General features: G+C 41.3%; 1 long non-coding RNA gene across 1 annotated transcript in view; it reads left to right on the top strand.

The window, feature by feature from the left end:
• The window catches only part of LOC311434917, a 362,168-nt gene that overhangs the window by 183,818 nt on the left and 155,519 nt on the right, over positions 1-22,831 (top strand). The window lies entirely within an intron of this gene.

Below are 22,831 nucleotides of genomic sequence, written 5' to 3'. Positions count from 1 at the left end.
GTTTTTATTTTGCGCTACGAACACCCTCTCTGTGAGTTGCTCTCGTCTCTCAGCTAGGCAGCCAAAGACCACGCGTGCAGCAATCACAATCACTACAACTATAAGTCAACTTGCTCCCAGGGACTGGAGAAAGCGAAGTCCCTCTTTAACTAACAAAACCCATCCACCCATGTTCCCAAAAACAGATTTAAGCCAACGCAACCAGAATCCCTTGCGCCATTAGATCAGCCATGGTTGCTGTTATCCGTACTTGATGACTTTTCTTCAATGGCTGGTTTAACACATCGACTAGGCACCCAGGTTGGCCCTGTAGGGGAAGAGATACACACATAACCTCGCCCCATATAAATCACGTCAGCAGGCCCCAACCATTGTCCTGTTTTCATATCTCGGTACAGTACTCTCATAATACATTTATTATCATTTTCAGACTTAATGTAATGACGTGCCGCGGGTGGTTCCTCATCATCTCCAAATATACACAAATGATTGAGAACAAATAAAGTTTTATCCACCCTCTCTCTAACATCTGTAATGTCTTTAAACTTTTCCAAGTACTGCTTAACTGTTCCATTAGCCCTTTCTACTATAGCTTGACCAGTTGGTGAATGTGGAATACCAGTTATATGCTTAATGTCCCACAGTTCCATAAATCGCTTAAGTGGCCCACTAACATAGGCTGGACCATTATCTGTCTTTATAGTTTGTGGTACTCCCATTACTGCAAAACAACTGGCAAGATGACGTCGTACATCCCGAACTTTTTCCCCAGGCTGCGGTGTAGCCCAAATCATGTGACTATAAGTGTCTATCGTTACATGCAGATATCTCAATCTGCCAAATGCTGTGACATGAGTGATGTCCATTTGCCACACTTCGTTGGTTTTAATCCCTCTCGGGTTTGTTCCGATTCCGATTCCCACTCCCGAATTGTAATGACTACACGTTGGGCAAGCTTTTACTATCGCCTGCGCATCAGCTCTAGACAGTTTGTAAGCCCGTGCAAGTCCTTTAGCGTTCTGGTGAAAAATAGCATGAGCCTCCCGAGCTCTGCAAAAGGGTGACAGTGGTGCTTCAGTAGCTGTTGCGGCGACTAGTCGGTCCGCTCGAGCGTTGCCTTCTCCCAGGCCTTCTTCCCACTGATGACTCCTTATGTGTATTACTGCGTACGGTTCACTTCTTTGAGCTATGGCGATCTGTAGACTGATTATTAATTCTGACAGCCGTTCATTTTTCAAGTCTCTCAAGCCTGAGTCTTCTATACGATTTGCTATGCCTACTACATATAAGGAATCAGATACCACATTTAACGGAATATCTTTCCATTTTATAAATGCCCATACTACTGCAAGAAGTTCTAGTGTCTGTAATGAGTCTTTATCTTGGGCTTGTAAAATTTGATGTTTCCAACCATGCTCATCCTTCCAAGTCACTGCAGCAGTTCGAGAACGTTTTCCTGCGTCAGTGAAAACTGTCACTGCATTCTTAAGTGGGATAGACGATCGTTTTGGCTTAGTTATCCATCCCTGGTTTTCCATCCATGTCAGAGCAGTTGATTGTAACGTTTTTGCTACTATAGTAGCGCCATCCTGCAGTAGTGCAGCTTGTAACTCTTCAGAATTTTGTATATACCATTCCAAATCGCCTGGCTTCATGGGTAACCAGATCATATTTGGAGGAACCCCATCCACCTGCAATATTCGATTCCTCCCCTTCTTTACTAATTCTGCTAATGTTGCAATTTTTTCTTGAATTGTTCGTCGAGGTTGTAACGGAGGAGCTATCCACTCTAATACCACAGTTTCTCCTCCCTTCTCCCCCGTTTTTATTTTTTGCTGTGTTATGGCACCCATCAGGTATTGTGAGCCACATAGAATGGTAAGATCGAGTGGCCTGTCAGATATACGTCGGTGCGTGACACTCGTTGTGATCAATGATGCGATTTGTTGTAATATTTCTTGTTGTTTTTCCGATAGTGTCACTTTTGAAGCAGGATCAGTTCCTTTTAATAACGGCCGAAGGGGATTTAATAGTTCATTCGGAATCCCGACTACTGGCCTGATCCATTGTAAATCTCCCAGCAGTTTTTGAACATCATTAAGAGTTTTGATGTCCGATTGGATTGTAAGTTTTTGAGGCTGAATGGTGGAATCTGTAATTTTCCAACCCAAAAACTTCCAGGGGCTTGTCTCCTGAACCTTTTCCGGTGCAAGTACGAGTCCCATTTGTTTTAAGGTCAGTGTTAAGTCATTTTTCTGTTGTAGAGAAAACGGTTCCTTCTGGGCTAACAAAATATCATCCATGTAATGATAGATTATTGTCTCTGGCCATTTTCGTCGAATCGGTTGCAGAGCTGCGTCAACATAAAGCTGACATAACATAGGTGAATTACGCATTCCCTGGGGTAATACAGTCCATTCAAATCTTTGATCCGGACCTTCACGATTTATTGCCGGGAGAGTAAAGGCAAACCTCTGTTTGTCATTTTCATGGAGGGCTATTGTGAAAAAACAGTCCTTCAGATCCACAATCAATAAATGCCAACCCTCTGGTATCATAGCAGGATTAGGTAGACCAGGTTGCAGTGCTCCCATGGCACACATTTGATTATTAACCGCTCGCAGGTCGTGAAGTAAACGATATTTCCCCGATTTCTTGGGAATCACAAAAATTGGAGTGTTCCAAGGGCTTGTTGACAGTCTTAGGTGCCCTTGTTGACACTGCTCCTGTACTAGTCCGTGAGCATGTATTAGACTTTCCCGTTTTAGCGGCCACTGCTCAACCCACACAGGTTCATCAGTTTTCCATTTTAGTGGGATTGGGAAAGTCCAAGCAATGGCCATACCTATAAATGGTGGTCTGATGTAAGAACCATTCCCATCTGAGCAAGAATGTCTCTCCCTATCAGTGCTTGTACTCCATCTGGCAACGGTAAGACAGATACACTGCATTTTACAACTTTGTCACCTATTGTCCATTGCAGTACTGGTGATCGACGAGCAATAGTCATACCTCCTACTCCTGCTACAGTGGTACTGGATTCGAATGTAGGCCAATGCGGTGGCCAAGTTTGCGCACTGATTATTGTCACATCTGTGCCAGTGTCCAACAATGCCTCAATTTGCAGTTTCTCATCCTTTAAGCATACTGTGATTTTCTGTCGTGGTCTCTGCTGCATGCCAAGCGTTAATAACGCTACTTTTCCTGTGGAGCCAAATGCTCCGAATCCTCGGTCCTTATTGACCATCGGTGGTAGAGATGCCGCCAAGTGTGGCAACGGAATTAATTGAGCTATCTTTGTATCCTTTGGTACATGCATTGGAGGAAACATTGCAGAAACCATAATCTGTATTTCCCCACAATAGTCTTTATCTATAAGTCCAACCAATATTTGTAATCCATTCAGGGTAGCAGACGATCTTCCGATCAATAAAGCTCCCACAGGATCACCATTAATAGTAACTGGTCCCATAACTCCTGTCTTTACCCTGGTGGGTTTAGAGTCCAATAGCATTACATCTACTGCTGTTGCCAAATCCAAGCCGAGGCTCCCTCTGGTGGCTGGTCGGCAGACATTGGTGACAGAGCCGTTCCGGCTGCTGTCGTAAATGCCGCTTTTTGTGTCGTCGCGGGGCGGTCCTTCCCGCTGCTCCAGCCGTTTCCCGACGCACCATGTCGACAGGTCGCTGTGTTATGCATATTGGATTGGCAGTTCTGACACCACACTGATTTCGTTTTGCACTCTCGTCTCATATGTCCCATGATCCCACAGCGAAAACAACGCGGTCGCGGAGGACGGCCTCCGGGCGTTTGCAAAGGAGCAAGGGCAGCGAGTGCTTGATTCTGCGTTTGCTGCGCAGTCTCTCTTAATACCTGTGCCTGTTCTTTCATACTATCCCCTAGCTGTTTTATTACTTCTACCAACATAGCCTGCGTACCCACGGGTACCTGAGCCATCCTTTCTAAACCCTCCTCAATTGTCCAAGTTCCCGGTAACGTAGCTAATATACTACGAGTTGAAGGGTTGCAGTTTTGAATTGCACACTGCTTTAGAATAGTGCCCTTTAGATAATCAGGTACTCCAGCCGCTTGTATTGCGTTTGCTACTCGATCAATAAACAACCCAAATGGTTCCTCCCTTCCTTGCTTGATGCCCATATAGGATGGTATCCCCCCTGGCTCTCTAATTTGGTCCAAGGCTCTCCGAGCCAATCTCATTGATTCTTTAGCTTTGTCTGGACCCATCAATGCTTGTGCTTCTAATCTATAATATGGTCCGAGCCCCATCAATTCCTCCAACGTGACACCATGTAACGGATCTCCAGGTGCCCTTATCGTAGCTACTGCCTCTTGACAAACACTTTGCCAATGCGCATTAAAAAGAAGCTGTTGATGTTGTGTTAGGATCAGCTTCATTATACTACGTATGTCCCCAGGGAGCAATATATTAGTTCCCCAAATATAATCTAACATTTGCCGAGTAGGTTCCCCCTTTAAACCAGAATCATTTACAGTAGATCGTAATTGAGTTAATAGTTTCCAGTCTAAATTTGTCATATTAACCGTCACATTCCCCTGTGCATCTGGTGGCGAGTATACTACCGGAAAAGCTTGTGTTAACTGTGTTGCCGTTTCATAATTCCCTTCACGCAGTGCCTCATTTGCTATTTGCCTCCATAGACCTTCTCTCCCCTGCGCCCCCGTTGTGAAGGGATTTGTATTCGATAGAAATAGGCTAGCACTGGTCCTTCCACTTGCTCCTTCCTCACTTTCTATTGGAGCGGTTGGAGCTGCTGGTAGTGAAAGCTTCTCCTCTGCTACAGAGGACATTGTTACAGGCACCTCCGAATTTCCCGAGACCCCCTGTGTAATGGTAAAAGTTCTAACGGAAGGTGGCAACGGGCAATCTGTTCCTTCCATATTTATTTGCTGTGGATTAACCTTATTAACCCTTCCTGGTGGTCCTAACTGCTCTGTTGCAGCAGCGGCAATTCTTTGTTCAGCTTTATATATGCCTAATGCATTAGCCACTGCTCTCCATGGATTCATTAAGGTTTTTAGCAGACTTAATATCTTTAATAACATCATCAAACAATTTGTCCCCAATTTACACCACTCTGTTTGTTCAAAACTGTATCAGGATTTGTAAAAACAACCCTGCGCTACTGCGTATGCTAATATCCCTGATAATTCTTTTATCTAAAATGCTCCGCTTTTCTAAAAATCATCTGAGCAAATTATAAACCGCTTGTCTTTCATACCTTTATATATACAGTTGCAGCCTTTGCAAAGACCTCGGCGGCGCTTTTCCAGCGGGACCCTTTATAGGCTCATCCCGGGTGCGGGGACTCCCTTCCACCTTCCGAGCTGCGGGTGCGGGGACTCCTGTCCCTTTCACCTTTCCGACGCGGGTGCGGGGATTCTTGTCCCTTCCACCTCCTGGGCTGCGTTGCAGGACCGGTTCCTCCCTTATTCCGTCCCTCGCAGATTCAACTCCAGCGGATTCCCTGTTCCCGTTCAGACCGGTCCCTGTTCGGGCGCCAATTGTTGTCGACGGTAGGAAGACACAGACGCTCAGTATGAGTGAACAGTGAACTTCAACTTCAATGGATAGCTCAGTCGCCTTTTATCTAGTTTGAACATAATCAACTCATACATATTGCAAAAACTAAGCTCAGGATTGGCTAACATTTTCCCGCTCTTTTCAGGTAGTTTCTCCTTCTTTTAGCTACCTTCCCGCCTTAGGGACTTTCCCCATGGCTCAAGGGCATCGTGTCCTTGAGCCTGATTGGCTCTCAGCCAGCTGCGTACGTGCCCAGACTCTTGTGAGTTGAGTACGGTACTTTACTAGCCCATTGCCTCTTAACTGCCCAACATCCTCGTGTCCTATTTCAGTTAACCATTCTTCCACAGAAGGGTCCTCCAGGAAAGCAATACATGCATGTTGAATGTGTAAAAACATCCTGAAATAGAGTGTGATTAACATTAGTAAGAACTCACATGAAAAAAATATTGACAAATATTGAAATCTATGACATAGTTCCCTTTCAAATCTTTCTAGGAATATTTTACAAGAATATCTTTATCTGTCCAAGGATATAAAAATAACATAAATTAATAGCAAATTCTAAGCCAAAGTAGAATATATAGTTTACCTGGAATAGACTAAAATAATCCCACATGATTTTAGCAAGGATCTTAGCAAATATGTTATTCTACTCACTTCACTCCTTCTGTTTATAGCTTTTTTTAGGTTATATATAGGGGCCTGCTCTCTGCTGTCTTCTTTCAGACATCTATTTTGGCTGATTTAAATGTGAAGAAGGAAAAAAAAAAAACAAAACACACACATAGAAATTCCCATAAACAAAATCTTGTTTTTGAAAAATGAGGTGTCATATATAGTTTAATTTAATCTTTGTGTGGTTTTCTTTGGCATGTTGCTCAGACTTGGGTTTCATATGGTGTATCACAGCAGTTCAGTTTACAAACCCACTTGTTGGGCTACAATTGGTTATAAAAATCTAAGAAAGTGCTGCAAAAGAGCAAGTTTGCAATCTTGAAGAAGTAAGTGACAAAGATATTCTTAAGAAGAGATGAGGTTGGATTTCTGGTGCACATATGCTGTGAAAAGACCTTAGACAGTAATTTTGCTTTATAATAGATTTTTTTTTCTTTTTTCACTTCTCTTTCTCTCTCTCTCTCTCTTTTTTTTTTTTTTTTTTTTTTTTTTTTCCCCAATATGTGCTTGTTTTGCTCTTCTGTCTTTTGGTGTCCATCTGTGGAGGAGATAGGTCACACTTCTGAAATTTCATATATATGCTGTCAGCTCCTTTTTCCATCCAAGAGCTTGGTAATCATGTCACATTGGAGAAGTGTGGGCTTGTTTTCATGCTGGCTTTCAGGCAATACACCCTGAAATATATGGCCTTTTTGTACATGAAAAAGGCAGTTTACACTGTTGTGTAGCGAAGACCATATTTTCTTACATTTAGGAACAAAGACATGTCAGGCTTTATTGAGCACATCACTAACTGTATAACTAGCATTGAACACTCTATTTGCAACTGTTGCTGTGTATTTTGTGTGTGATTATCACCCCTAGATCTGCATCCTATAAAAAGATATTTCTGTTTGCTTAATTATAAAGCTCTTTATGAACAGGCTCATCTGTAAATAGCTTGGTGCAGCTGAAATAGAAATATAATTATAATGAAGGCAGATGTTTCTGAGATACTTCTCATGAAACTTGTTCTGAATATACAAAGGAGGAAGGTTTATCTAACTGGTGAGGTTTAGCCCAAATGTGGCCTAAACTTCCAAATGTGATGGGCAGTTCACTTTGGGTACAAAATATAAATAATAAAAATATCAATAGCAACAACAATAACAATAATAACCTTAAAACCACATACAGCTGCCATCTCTCATGGTAAATATATTTCTTCCTGAACCATTAAGAGGGTAAGAAATAACTTTTGTAGCTTGTCTCTAAGGAGTAGTTGCCAGAATATGCTGGACTTTTATTCTGCAGTACTTTGTTAGGTATTGATGAAACACATGGAGCCACAAAGTTTAGGGTCTTTTGCATACAAATATTCCCTGTCTGTCTGCCCTCATTGGTTCTGCATGCATTCTTAAATTATTTAAACCCTGTCAGTGAAATAAAGAGACAGTAATATTATAAAATATAGGTTTATTATTATTATTATTATTGTTATTTATTTAGACAAGAACTAGCAAAGTGACTGAATCTTATTTCTAATGGATAAAGATTCTTCAGACAAATACATCTTTTGGTCAAACCACAGGCTTCCTCCCCCCTCCCTCTCTCCCTTTCATTACTAGCAGTAAATGTGTATGTGTATGTGTTGATCCAAGCCTGTAGTACTCAATTCAGAGGAGCTGCCATCCAGATCAGCCCTTGTTTGTGCCACCTTTAGTAACTCGCCAGCTGAGTCAGTTGCTATCCCAGTTATCTTACAATAAGGCAAACCAGATAGGTATGCATTGGCAGGCTCGTGAATTAGAAACAGCCAGTTTAGTGCAGGATAAACTACTACAAACTAAGGTATGCCTCGGAATCACAGTTTCCAGCCCATCATAATCTCACTTCACCCAAAGCATTTGGGCTGGAGAGTCAGCACTTAGTGTTGCCAGTTTGCCCATCTTACTCTTCCTCGCTCGTGCCTCAGTCTGCAGGACTGAATGGAGAGTATAGAACTGGGCTATCTTAAAATGTGGAGGTGAAGCAAAACAAACTGTTGTGGGTGATTGATTTGAACTGAATCATTAACACTCTTGATATTCCTGTTGTAAATATTTTTCACACATAAACTTATGTGTCTTGTTAAAGTTAAAGAAATGGAACATTGGCATTAAAACAATGAAATATCAGGGATTTGATTTAAAGGGAATCCATTGTTTTCAAAGGATCAGGTTTTTATAGTGACTTTAGATAGCCTGTATGAATTTGTTTTACCTTCCTCCTTTGATGGCAAACAAGCTATGTCTGGTAGCCTCACCTGTATATACAGAATGAAGACAGCATGTCTTACAGGCAATGGGAGCTCAAGCATAGGAAGCTGAATCTATTTCAGTGTGATTCCCCTCAAGATCAAAGAATCATAGAAACAAAGAATGGTTTGGGTTGGAAGGGACCTAAAATATCATCTGATTCCAACCCCCTGCCATGGGCAGGGACACCTCCCACCAGACCAGGTTGCTCAAAGCCCCATCCAACCTAGCCTTAAACACTTCCAGGGATGGGGCATCCACAGCTTCTCTGGGCAACCTGTGCCAGTGCCTCACCACCCCCAGAGTAAAGAATTTCTTCCTTATATCTAATCTAAATCTACCCTTTTTTAGTTTAAATCCATTACCCCTTGTCCTATCACTGTACTCCCTGGCAAGGAGTCCCTCCCCATCTTTCCAGTAGGCCCCCTTTACGTACTGGAAGGTCTCCACAAGGTCTCCCTGGAGCCTTCTCTTCTCCAGGCTGAACAACCCCAACTCCCACAGCCTGTCTTTGTAGGAGAGGTGCCTTTTGATCACCCTCATGGTCCTCCTCTGGACTCATGCCAATAGGTCCATGTCCTTTTTGTGCTGGGGGCCCCAGATCTGAACACAAAACTCCAGGTAGGGTCTCACAAAAGCAGAACACAGTGGGAAAATCACCTCTCTCACCCTGCTGGCCATGCTGCTTTTGATGCAGCCCACCATACCGTTGGCTCTCTGGCTGGAAGCATACATTGCCAACTCATGCTGAGCTTCCTGCCAACCAAGATCCCCCAGGCCCCCTCAGGGCTGCTTTCAATCCATTCTCCTTTCAGACTTTATTTGTGCTTGGGATTGCCCTGACCCATATGCAGGACATTGCACTTGGTGTTGTTGAAATTCATGAGTTTGCATAGGCCCACCTCTCAAGTCTTTCCAGATCACTCTGGATGGCATCTCTTCCTTCCAGTGTGTCAGCTGCACCACACTGCTTGGTGTTGGCAAACACGTTGAAGAGACACTCGATCCCACTGTCCATGTCACTGACAAAGATGTTAAACAGTGCCTGTCCCAGTACTTACCCCTAAGGAACACTGTTCATTGCTGATCTCCACCTGGATATTGAGCTGTTGACCGCAACTCTTTGAGTGCAACCATCCAGCCAATTCCTTACCCACTGAGAAGTCCATCCTTCAGATCCTTGTCTCTCCATTTTAGAGACAAGGATTTCATGGGGAACAGTGTCAAATGCTTTGCATGAGTCCAGGTAGATGATGTCTGTTGTTCTTCCTCTATCTACCCATTCTGTAACCCCATCATAGAAGGCCACCAGAGTTGTCAGGCATGATCTGCCCTTAGTGAAGCGATGTTGGCTGTCACCAATCACCTTCTTATTTTCCATGTGCCTTAGCATAGCTTCCAGGAGGATCTGTTCCACAATCTTGCCAGGCACAGAGGTGAGATTGACTGGTCTGTAGTTCCCTGGGTCTTCCTTTTTTTCCCTTCGTAAAAATGAGAAATGTTTCCCATCTTCCAGCCAGTAGAAACTTCACTGGACTGCCATGACATCTCAAATAGAATGGAAAGTGGCTTAGAAACTTTGTCTGTCAGTTCCCTAAGGACCTGCAGATGCATCTCATCAGGTCTTATGGACATGGTGCACCTTTAGCTTCCTTAGGTGGTCTCAAACCTGACCTTCTCCTACATTCTGCAGTTCATTATCTTTCCAGTCCCTACCTTTGCCTTCTTGTTCTGGACCATGTGGCTGGAGCTCTAGTCGATGAAGAATGAGGCAAAATAGTCATTAAGCACCTCAGCTTTCTCCATATCCAGGTCTCCCTTTTCCTTCCAGAGAGGCTCCCCAATTTCCCTAGTCTTCCTTTTATCACTGATGTACCTTTAGAAACATTTTTTATTGCCCTTGATGTCCATGGTCAAATTTAATTCTAAAGGGCTTTGACTTTCCTAATCTGATCCCTAACTGCTTGGACAATGTCTCTGTATCACTCCCAGGCTATCTGTCTTTGCTTCCACTAGGCCTTCTTTTTCTGTTTGAGTTTGGCTCATTTTTATCTGACTTCCTCTTCGTTAGGATGCATCACTCCTGAGTTTGAAGGAGGGGATCCCTGCTTTCTTGGACCCCTTTTCCCTCCAGGGATTTGTCCCACGGTACTCTACCAAGCAGATCCATGAAGAGGGCAAAGTCTGCTCTCACAAAGCTCAGGGTAGTGAGCTGGCTGTGCTCCCTCCTCACTGCCCTTTGAATACAAAACTGCATTTCATGATCATGCAGCAAGGCTTCCCTTGAGCTTCACATTCCCTACCAGCCTCTCCTTGGTGCAAACAAAGTCCATCATAGCGCCTCTCCTCATTTGCTTCTCTATCACTTGGAGAAGGAAGTTGTCATCAATGCATTCCAGGAACCTCTTGGATTGCCTCTGCCCTGCTGTGTTGTCCTTCCAACAGATATTGGGGTGGTTGAAGTCCCATGATAACAAGGGCTTACACAGAGGATGATGCCCCCTTCTCACCTCCCCTGTTGATCCTTCCTAAAAAGCTTGTATCCTTCCATCCTGACACTCTAGTTATGAGAGCTATTCCACTATGTCTCCATAATGAGTTCATATCCATGAGTTCATAGCCCTGCAGGCATGAATTTAGTTAGATCTCTTAGTTAGATCTCTAACTCCTTTTGTTTATTCCCCATGCTACATACATTATCATGGAGACATTTCAGTTGGGCACTGATGAAGCTGACTTACTGGCTAGAGGTGTAAACAACTGTAATTCCTTCTGCTCTCTTCTGAATAGCTTCACTGTGTCAACATTAACTTCATCTACCACACTATGACCTGACTGCTGTGGTTACCTTGGTACAGTTCACTGTCCCTGCTGAAGGTTTTAGAGGAAGCTTTTGCTACTATTGCACATCAAGCACATGTCAGTTAAAAAACATATTGTAATTCTCATTTCAAAGTTAGATCCCAGATTTTTCCTGTGCAAAACACATACGGGACAGAGGTTTTCTAGTCTGTTTTGTTAATTTTCCTCTGTATTTACAGAATTCTTTAATAGAGTAAGAAGGAAAGAAATATCTGGTCTTTTAGTGTATGTGCATCATTTCCATTAACAATAATGGAGGGACTGTGTATGCACTGAGGATGAGAATGAAGCTTGCAGACTGTACATACTTGTGCCTGAGGCCAAGCCTTGGGGCCTAACAAATCAACCTGGCTTTCTGGTCTCTTCTGTCCCCAAGGGACTCACTGTAACTTGACTGCATATTGGGGAAGGAAAAAGACAGAAACAGAAGGCATTGCACTTTGCCAGAAAAGAAGTATTCAGCTGTTACTCAAATATAGGAACTGAGATTAAAACTGATGGAGCACTTGATGCCACAGAAACATGTTCTATTAACAAAATGAATAATAATTCTCTCAATTATTTTTCAATGTTCTTGGGAATCTGGGAGGTCCCAGTCAACTGGAAGCTGGCAAATGTTATCCTAATTTTCAAGAAGGGCAAGAGAGAAGACCCTGGTAATTAAAGGCCTGTCAGTCTCACTTCAGTGCCTGGTAAAATTATGGAGATTATTCTGTAATACACTTGAAAGACAACGCAGTTATTGGTCACAGCGAAAATGGGTTCACAAGAGGAAATTCCCTTTTAACGAACTTAATTTTGTTTTATGACAAGGTTACCCAGCTAGTTGACCAAGGGAAGCCAGTTGATGAAATCTTTTTGGATTTCAGCAAAGCTTTTAATATTGTTTATCACAGTAAACTTCTGGACAAAACATCCAGCATACAGTTAAACAAATATATAATACAATGGGTGAACAATTGTCTGACATGTCAGGCTCAAAGGATTTTAGTAAATGGGGTTACATCAGGCTGGCTGCCAGTTACCAGTGGGGTTCCACAGGGATTGTTTTTATGGCCAAGTCTCTTCAATGTTTTAAAAATGATCTAGATGCAAGTCTTGAGTTTATACTAGGTAAATTTGCAGACAGCACTAAATTAGGAGCAACTGGTGACTACCTACAGGGTAGAGAGGCTTTGCAGAGGGGACTTGGAAAATTAGAGGGCTGGGCAGTCACAAACCACATACAATTTAACAAAAGCAAATGACAGATTCTGCACCTGGGAAAGGGCAACCCTGAATGTATGTAACAGACTGGGGGATGAGAGGCTGGGGAATAGCCCTGCAGAAAGGGATCTGGCAGTTCTGGTTGACAAGAAGTTGAATACAAGTCAATACTGCAACCTGACAGTTACAAGGGCCAACAATACCCCGGGGTGCATCAGGTATGCATTGCTAGTCGCTCAAGGGAAGGGGTTGTCCTGCTCTGCGCTGCGCAGGTGCGGCCTCACCTCGAGCACTGTATGCAGTTTTGGCACCACAGTGTCAGAAGGACATAAAACTATTAGAGAGCATCCACAGGAGGGCTTCAAAGATGATGAAAGGGCTGGAGGGCAAGTCATATGAGGAGCAGCTGAGGTCCGTGGGTTTGTTCAGCCCAGAGCAGAGCAGACTGAAGGGAAGCCTCATGGCTGCCTGCAGCTCCATCATGATGGAAGCAGAGGGACTGGCGTTGAGCTCTGCTCTCTGGACACAGAGACAGGACCCAAGGGAACAGCATGGAGCTGGGACAGGGGAGGGTCAGGCTGGGCGTTAGGAGAAGGTTCTTCACTGAGAGGGTGGGCAGGCACTGGCACAGGCTACCTAGGGCAGTGGTCATGGCACTGAGCCTTCTGGAGTTCAAGAGGAGTTTGGACAACGCTCTCAGACATAGGGTCTAATTTTGGGGTAGTCCTGTGTGGAGCCTGAAGCTGGACTAAGTGATACTTGTGGGTCTTTTCCAATTTAGGATATTCTATGATTCCATGATCCTTTGCAGTTTTACACAGAAAAAATGCACCGTGTGAGAAAGGCAATGGCGAATATTCGTAGATCCAAAATGATACACTCTTGTGAAATGAAGACAAATTACCCTATTGTTTGTCTTTTGTGAATGAGAAACTGAGGCACATTTACTTTAGACCACTTTCTCTGTCACACACACAGATTCACACAAGAAATCTAAGGGAGACTGGGAGGTTTCTTAACTTTAGACTCCTGTACAAAACTTCAGTTTTGTACATGTGCTCTAAGTTTTTGAGCTGAGATTCCTTCAGATATAAAAATGCCATCCACATTAGCATCCACATGGCTGTAAATAGAGTTTGCCAAGTTTGTGGTAATCATTTAACCTCCCAGCTGTGAGGAGCACCTGTAATATTTCTTTGCATTTCCACCCTCACCTTTTTGCTTGCTCTTCATTGTTCTTGTCAGCCCTTTTATTCTGAGAAGACAATGTATATGTGTGTAATTTGTACATTGAAGGTGTTAAAGGCTTCACTTGCCTACAAATTAAAAGAAACTATTTAACAGCTAGCCCATTTCCCTATAATGGAATAAAGTAGAAAACACTGTATTTGAACTTGGATATACATGAAAGGTCCATGAGCCTCTTTCACTGAATAAGAATTATTAGCTATTTTTCACAGTCCTCCATATTTGCTTCTGTAAACTGACACAGAGATATTGCTGCATGGTTTCATTGGCTCTTTCATTCTGTTATGTTCTGAACATAATTTAGTTTACCTTAGTATGTTACTTGGAAAAAAAAAAAAAAAAAAAGCCTTGAGCAAGTTGCTTTATAGTTTGCTACAAATTCAGAATTACAGGACAACCTAATGTGTCAGTTCTGAAGAAAACTTAACTGTGTCTGACTCAAAATGTGTTGCTGTCATTTTTTTTTCCAGTCTCCCAGGTTGTTTTCTTACCTTGGTGATGATGATGGCTTAAGAGAAATGGTAATGTTTCAGAAATGGCTGCATCAAAAGAAGTGTGGCCAGCAGGTCGAGGGAGGTGATCCTCTCCCTCTACTCTGCTGCTGTGAAAGTCCAGTTGGAGTACTGTGTTCAGCTCTGGGGTAATGGTGTTAAACCAAAATATGGTAGATTTAGATTAGATATAAGGAAGACATTCTTTACTCAGAGGGTCATGAGGCACTGGTGCATGTTGCCAGAGAAGCTGTGGAGGTCCCATCCCTGGAAGTATTTAAGGCCAGGTTGGATGGGGCTTTGAGCAACCTGATCTGGTGGGAGGTGTCCCTGCCCATGGCAGGGGGTTGGAATCAGATGATCTTTAAAGGTCCCTTCCAACCCAAACCATTCTATGATCTTATGATTCTATGAAATATCTTTCATGAGATTATCAGACTAGTTTTACAGGTGGAGAGATTTTTGAAATAAAAGGGAATTCTTAAACTTACTATTTATTCTGAGGATGCACAAAGGAGTATGGAGGCGGAAAACCCCATATGGTTTCTGAATTATATTGTTTCCTTTAACAGAAGGCACACAAGGTCCTTTACCACTTAAGCAGACTGGTGTGAAAGGACATCAGCAAATCTTATCAAAAACAACACAAATGAAAATCCCTTCATAACACTGAAAGATATATCAATCTATTTCCCTGTATCATAGAAAAACAGTTTTTTCAAAAATAACAGCTCTTCATGTATAGACCTGTCTAAATTTTTTGTTTGAATTGCCATTAATAATGATTTCAGCCATCAGTTTCTTGGTTGAGTCCGTGTAGTTGAATCTGGCATCAATATAAACTACAGCTGATGTCATAGGTGTGCTTCTAAGGCTGTGATTGGATTCACTATTCTATCCAGGTATTCCTGATACCTACAGCTGTTCCTGTGAGCCATACATTGCAGAAGATCATCATGTACACATCTTGGGACCTGCCATAACAGGTACTAGTCCTTAGGCAGGGTATGTGCTTAGGGGTCATAATATGGATGTGGAATGAGAGGAAACATGGTAGGACAGCTAACAAAACTATCAAGGTGCATTTAACAGTGCATGCAGGATGATAGGGATATCATACATAGAGAAGAAATAGCCCTTGTACTGATAAATTGAGGACCTTATTATGTTGACTACTCTTTTTTTATTATTTATTTTCATTTTTATTTTTATTTTGTACTGATGACTTAGACAAATTGATTAAAGAGTAGGTACATTCTCCATATACTTAATATAGATTGCATAAGTTGCAGGAGTGGTGATCAAAGCCATACATTTTGTCTTCTTTTCTTTATTTACTCCTCTACCTTAAATAAATAACTGAACATTTTAAAAGATGAGTGTTAAAAATGATGTATAATGAGCTCTTTAGTGGTTCTGGAGAAACCAATTAGTGCAAAATGGTATCAAACTGTGAACATTTTTATGAATATCCAGCAGATACTGAAGTCATGCACACAATGAACTTGTTCTCCTATTGTATTTACTAATTTTGTTTGAAAAACATTTTTTTTCCTGATTTGTAATTCATTTGTATCCAAAATAAAATCTGAACTCCAGTTTTAAACTCTGTGGACCTCTGAATTCTATTTATGCCCATTCTTCTTCATTGTGTCAGTTTTGCAATGTGAGATGGACATAAGTTTCAAAGAATTTAGAATATGCTGGTAGAATGGGATAAAGAAGCCTGAAGGTAATTAAATTTGGACTATATTTTGGACTTATATTTTTTGGCTTTTAAGTAAAGTAAAGGGAGTCTCAGTTTTCTATGCAGTATTTCCTTTACCTTGCCATGCATAAAAGAAAACATTAAAGACATCGATTGTGTTAATACTGTGCATATTACAATAGTTGTATTTATTTGTTAATTTATATTTTACTTTAATATTAATATTTTATTTTGTTTGTATAATATACAATCGTGATTATGTCATATTGATACCATACTATACAATATGGTATGTATTCCACCATAAAATAATCTATGCAACGTCCCAAATGCTGATAAATGTACACAAAATCAGATTTTTACTTCTGTAAAGCTACGGCAGCACATTTGTCTGAAACCTGGCTGAAAAGATATATCCTGTAAAGAAAAATGTTTCACCTAGGAATCTGTGAGCTACAGTTGTATGTTTTTGCACTTGTAGGACACTTCAAGGAGATAGGATCTGGACCACAGCCTTCAGTGGTAATGGGAAGAGCAGCTGGGAAAGGGACAAATCAAAGAGGTTTTACAGTGTGGGATCAGGAGGATTGCAACAGCTGGGGAGGGTCAGGCAGGTTATGACATTTGGGGGTACTGTTGGGTAGGGAGCTCTTCGGTGAGGTAGGATGAGAGTTATGGCAGCTGGAACTGAGTTGGCGTTGAGACTTACGATCAGGAGGAATTGGGAACAGTATAGCATCTGGAAGCTGATCAGGCAAGGGGCTCATATCATCTGGGGGATCAGGAAGTACACAACAGCTGGGAAGGGTCAAGCAAATACCCAACACACATGGAAATGAACAGCAGGGCCTAGTGCCACATACGGCTTCTCACATTGCTTTTTTATGTATTGCTGCTCTCTACCTTTCTGTAAATTTCCCTTAACTCATGTTCAAAATGTGTCTTTGTGCAAAAACACAGACAGAAATAAACAACTCAAATTTCTACCAAGAGAAGTTAGCCCTTCCCAACCACAAGGTGGCTTGCCAAAGTCCTTGTAATTCTGGCTAGTGAAAAATCTCCTTCTGCCCTATTGCACCCACTGTCCTACTGGTTAAAGTTTTTTATGACATTTTCTCAGTTAGCCAGAGATTAACTTTCTCCCCTAGCAAGAGCTCAACATGTGGAGGCTCAGTTCTTGGTACCATTGCTTAGCAATACTGAGTTGACTTTCTGGCCAGCACTGCTACTGCAGGAAGGACTAGTTGAAGCCAGCTCCGGCTGAAATGGTGTTTTGTTTATAATGCAATAATTTATCTACATTGCACTTTCCCTGCCTTGGGTATTTCTCTTTTCTATTCTGTTATTAGTTACCACAGGTATAATTTAGCACTTTTTTCCTAGTGTTTCTACTTCCTATGTGAGGTTTTTTATTTCTTATATTCTTGTTCTTCACGTGTACCTTGGACATCCTGTTTTTTTTTTTTTTTTTTTTTTTTTTTTTTTTTTTTTGTCTACTAATTTTAAAAGCGAGGTCTTTGTGAACAAATAACTGTACTTAGTATTCATAGCCTCATTTTCTTCCTTTTGTCATTTCTCTATGACCTTTGCTGACATTCCTAGAAGACAAGCCTCTTTTATTATACCCCCTCATATCTGCACCCAAGTGTTTTGTTTCATGCTATGTTTTGATTGTAAGCTTACTTGTCAGGGACCATTTTTAAATTCTGTTTTAGGTAGGTGCCTAGCATGATACAGTTCTTCACAATAGGTCTCATAGGTACTAACAGAAATAATAAATTATAATAATAAGTTCCTTGAAAGCCCCAATTCTTTATAAAGCTTTGACAAAGTGGGAAAAGATATCATAAACATCAGGCAGTTGTGACAAATAAGCATAGGGTGAAGGGTAAATTGTTTAGCTCTAGAAAAATCTGTAGTACTCTCTTGTGTTTTCCATAGCTGCTCATATTATTTTTTCTTCTATAGGCTCTTATTGCTTTCCAGACATGCTGTGCCTTGTCTTTGCCAATTGTTGCCATCTGTCCTGATGACATTGTGATGGAGGTCGAGTGTGTTGCTGAGCTTCTTAATAATGTCACAGTGTCATTTTATGTTACCTCTGTCACTCTGCTTCTGTTATGCTAACTTGTCTTTCTTCATCGTTTCTTTTTCACAACTCTTATACTCAAGGCAGTCTAAAAAATGCCCTCTGGATTTCAGTTCTTCTTTTCTTTCTACCATATCTAATATCTCATCTGTGCTCTACAGCTGCTTTCTGTGTTCTGTATTTATTCCAATCATATTCTATACGGTAGAAAGTACTGCTTGTAGGACAGATTTTTTTAATTTCCTCTTGGCATTCAATAACACCCTATTAAGTGGCTGTGTTTACACTGCAGTTGTCAATGATCTTTTCCGGGTCCTCTGCTCATTAAGCAATAAATTCAACTTTCCTGGCTAGCAGTGTTTTGAACATTTCATGTGGCAATATGGAGCCAGTCCCACAGGGAATGGTTTCCTCTTACCAGACTGCTCCCTCCACGTGCTATGCTCCCTGTTGGGTTTATCTAACTATGTCATCTCTACGAAGGATACTTGAAGCAAGCTGTTGTCTCTTTCTTAGTCGCTTGCAGGTTGCCAGGGAGCCTGGGGGACCCACCATCTGACATCCATAGCACTCAGCTTCTATCCGAATATGTCTGAGAATCCCACTGAAGCGTGGGATGACAAGTTCCCTCTTTCTTTTTGCAGAATTACTTCTCATCCACAATTAAGGTAATAAACTGTTTCTGCCAACCTGTTATTGTGTTAGCATTCGGATCACTATCAGTCACTGCAGAATTATAAAAATGGACCAGAAATAATTTTTATACTTTTTCAAGGACATCTCCTAAGTGACTTTGTTTTACATTTACCTTGGAGACCATGAAATCTGAAAAGCCTTAGTGACTTAAGTCACAGTGATGGTACAGCACAAACAGAAATTACTTGGGCTTTCCTTCCTTGCCCCTATATTCTGCTTCAATTTTGATGTAGGAAGATGACACCCAACTGTGGGAGAATAATTCATTGCACAATCTGGTCCTTAACCTGACTACTAAGACCGAGAACAAGGGTGTCAATTTGTGCCAGCTGTTACTGTGTTGGGGAGACGTGGGCCATTTACCATGACGTAGACCAGGACCACAGTTTATTTTAAAAAGGTCATTAAGCACTCATCAGAATAGCAATAATTCCAGTCATTCCTGAATTGGGACAGATTCAGGCCTAATTTAATAGAACCGACACTACTAAGGGTACTGAAGGTAAACTCTGGGCAAAGAGCGATATCAGAAAGGCAACATGAAAACCAGTGCAGGGACAAAGAAACTTATTAAACCCGTTAATTATCTTTATTAAAAACAAACAAACAAACAAACAAAAACTTGACAAGAAAAGACCCTAACCAAAAAATAGAGGGTTTGTTTACCGCCATGCTGTTATATAGCGGAACGATGAAACCCAATAAACTATGTTAATCCTTGATATCCTGGAGGGAGAACTGAGATCATGTAAATAGCATAGACTCCCGTCATATAAAGTACCATGTTACAGCACTGGTAGAATTTGAAGACCAAAACTCAAATACAGTGTTGAATGTTGTACATTATTAATAGATTTATACCACTATGTTCCATCCCTTATGCAATGCCTTTGACTCTTGTAACTGCTGTGATATGTTGATGTCTTTGGCTCTCTACCTTATTCTACCCATTTCCACTACCACTTAATTTTGACAGCTTGTTCTTCCTTCTTTCATAGTCTTCTATTTTGTAACCTCACTGACATTAACTTTCATACTCATGAACTATCTAATGCCTTAACTGTATTTCTTTATTCAGCTCTTCGTTCAACCCTTAGCTTTGGTACAACTCTCCAGCTTGCCAAAGGGCCATTCACATGACCTTGTCTTCAAGTGTTTCCTTTTGGCCTTTGCTTATATACAAAAGGCTATTTCAGAATTCATCTGCTTTGACCATCACCTAGTCTTACTCTGCATGACTCTGCCACCTTTCCACTCACATAATTTAAGTCTGCTTTTCATGGTTTCCTGTGCCATCAGTACTGTTGCTATCTCTTCTGATTTCAACAAAAGCTAAGTACAGTTTTGCTAGTGTGCTATAGGTAAAATAAGTTAGCAAGCATGAATTATGAACTGCTCAAGAAATAGCAGCTGTTGAGCTTGTGTGCACAGCGAGGTTTGTATGCCGCTGATCAATAAAAATCAGAGCCAGTAGCCATACTACCAGAGAGACCATCTGTGGCTAGAGAACCAGAAGCTTGCTGACCGGGATAGACACCTCTGGCTTGAAGGAGGATGGGGACAGGTTAGATTCATATAATCCCCAAAAGAGGGACATATTTAACTGTCAGAAAGTGCTAGCTGGCAATCTGTAGTCAAAAGTATGCTATTGCATTGCCTAGATCTCTGTGAAGAAGGACATTGCAATCTGACAGTGGAATACTGGGACATCCCTTTCTTACGCTGTTAGTGTGATAAAGTAGTATGGCTAACAAAATGGGGATTCTTATTAAAGACAGTTTAGAAAGAAAAAAAAGTTGGAGGGAGACTTTTTACTCAATCATATAATAGCAGGACAAGGGGGAATGGTTTTAAACTAAAAGAGGGGAGATTTAGATTAGAGGTTAAGAGGAAATTCTTCACTTAGAACAGGTTGCCTAGAGAGGTTGTGGATGCCCCATGTCTAGAAGTCTATGTCCCATGTCTGGCAGGAGGGTTGAAACTAGGTGGTCTTTAAGGTCTCTTCTAACCCAAACTATTCTAAGCTCTCTCTGCTGCGTGCCTACTTAATTATTTAGTCATTTATCCTCATTCTATACATTTGGTAGCAAGGGACCAGATGGGAGGAGAAGTACGGAAACTTTAGACTTGTTGAAGAAACAAAGACAGTAATGTATCCTCATTTATTCTTCTTGTGAACCTTATGTTAACACCTTGTATTGAAAATAATTCACCCTTGACCCCATTTCTCTTTCCAGTTACTGCCACTCTTTGCATTATGTGCTCTATATTGCTCTTGTGTGTCTTGTGCCCTGTCACTGAATTTTTCTTCCCCAAACACAGCATAGACACCTTCAGTTTTGTTTCTGCCCTTGTTGTTCAGTTGAAATCACTCCTGTCAATCTCAAATGCCCTTTTCTTAGCCAAATCTTATACTCAGTACACTGTTCTCTCAAACCTGTCATGTCTTTGACATAACCAACTATACTCTTCTTAAAATTCCATCATCCCCTGAGGTTTCTGAGGTGTCAACATCTGCTGTGTTTTCCTCTGACATTTCTGATAATTCCATGAGTCTTTCCTTTGATAGGTCCTTCTGACTGATTATCTCTTAATAAGACTAAATCCTTTTTCTTTTTCTCCTTTCCTTCTGTATTGAGCCTCTGAGTAACGCATGCAAAATCAATTGCCTGTTCTTTGCAGATGATTCACAAAGAGAGCTCCCCTTCAGATTTTTTTCTCTCTCTCACCAACAGAAAAATCACAGCTATTACATTATGTCTTTGTGGATGTCTACAAGTAATTTTAAAGGTCAACCTAAGTAAAACCAAATTCTCGCTCTTTTACTATCCACATTTTTTTTTTCTTCATTACTATGACATCATCCTGCTTGTCACTGATATAATTCAGTGTCATTTTTCACTCAGATGTCTTTCCATGTTCTTCCATCCAGGCTATGGCATTTTTCAGATGCTTTTCTAGAACATCTTTAAAGTATGTAATGATATGTTCTTTCTTATTGTTCCACACTGTGAAGACTTTTATCCAGGTCCTTTTCCTTACATCATTACTCTTGATTAATTTCAACATCACTACAGAGATACAGTTTTGCCCCTTCAATATCTATTGTCTCTCTTCTGCTTTTTTTTTTTTTCCTATAGTTTCTTTTTCTTTTTGACCATGTCAAGCTAATTATGTAACAGTTCAGTGGTTTTGTTTGCTTGTTTGTTTGTTTGTTGTTGTTGTTGAATCAATCACTATCTTGTTTGTCAAAGCCCTTCACAACTTCTCTCCTCTCCATTCTTGTTTGCTTTGAGATGTTGATTCCTGGCCTTAGTCAGCACTTGATGACAATATTTTTCTTCCTGTTTGAATTTGTATCTTCTCCTAAGGAGATCTTCTTTCATGGAGGAAAAGCCTATGATCATCCATAGTGCTTCTTCCTTATCCACCTCCAAAAATTCTCTGTAAAACTTTTTTTTTTTTCCTGCTGAGAAACCTAGAAGAAACATAGAAATAGTTTGGCATCTTGACTGGGATTCACCTGCTCAAATGTTGTTGGCTCTTATACAGAAACTACATCTGAACTAGTTCTAATTCTTTCAGTAGTCAAGTCAGACAGGAGTCATGGATTTATCTCATCCTCAAGTTCACAAGTATCTCCCTACATTGGTGGGGACAAAACAGACAGTTCCTTTGCAGATGTCATAGATGTATAAAACCTAGTGAATATACAAAAGATTGTATATTGTATACCTGGGGGTGCTGAGGGAGCTGGTGGACATGATTGCTGAGCCGCTTTTTATCATTTATCCATGGAGGTGGTCAACTGAAGAGGTCCCAGATGACTGGAGACTTGCTAATGTGATGCCCATCTATAAGAAGGGTCATAAGAAGGACCCAGATAACTACAAGCTTTTCAGCCTGACCTTGGCCCCAGGGAAAATTATGGAACAAATAATCTTGAGTGCAATCACCCAGCATGTGTAGGGCAGCCAGGTGATCAGGCCCAGCTGGAATGGGTTCATGAAAGGC

The sequence above is a fragment of the Aythya ferina genome (genome assembly GCF_964211825.1).
Source record: "Aythya ferina genome assembly, chromosome: 3".
Lineage (NCBI taxonomy): Eukaryota > Metazoa > Chordata > Aves > Anseriformes > Anatidae > Aythya > Aythya ferina.
This window is presented reverse-complemented; position numbering and strand designations above follow the sequence as displayed.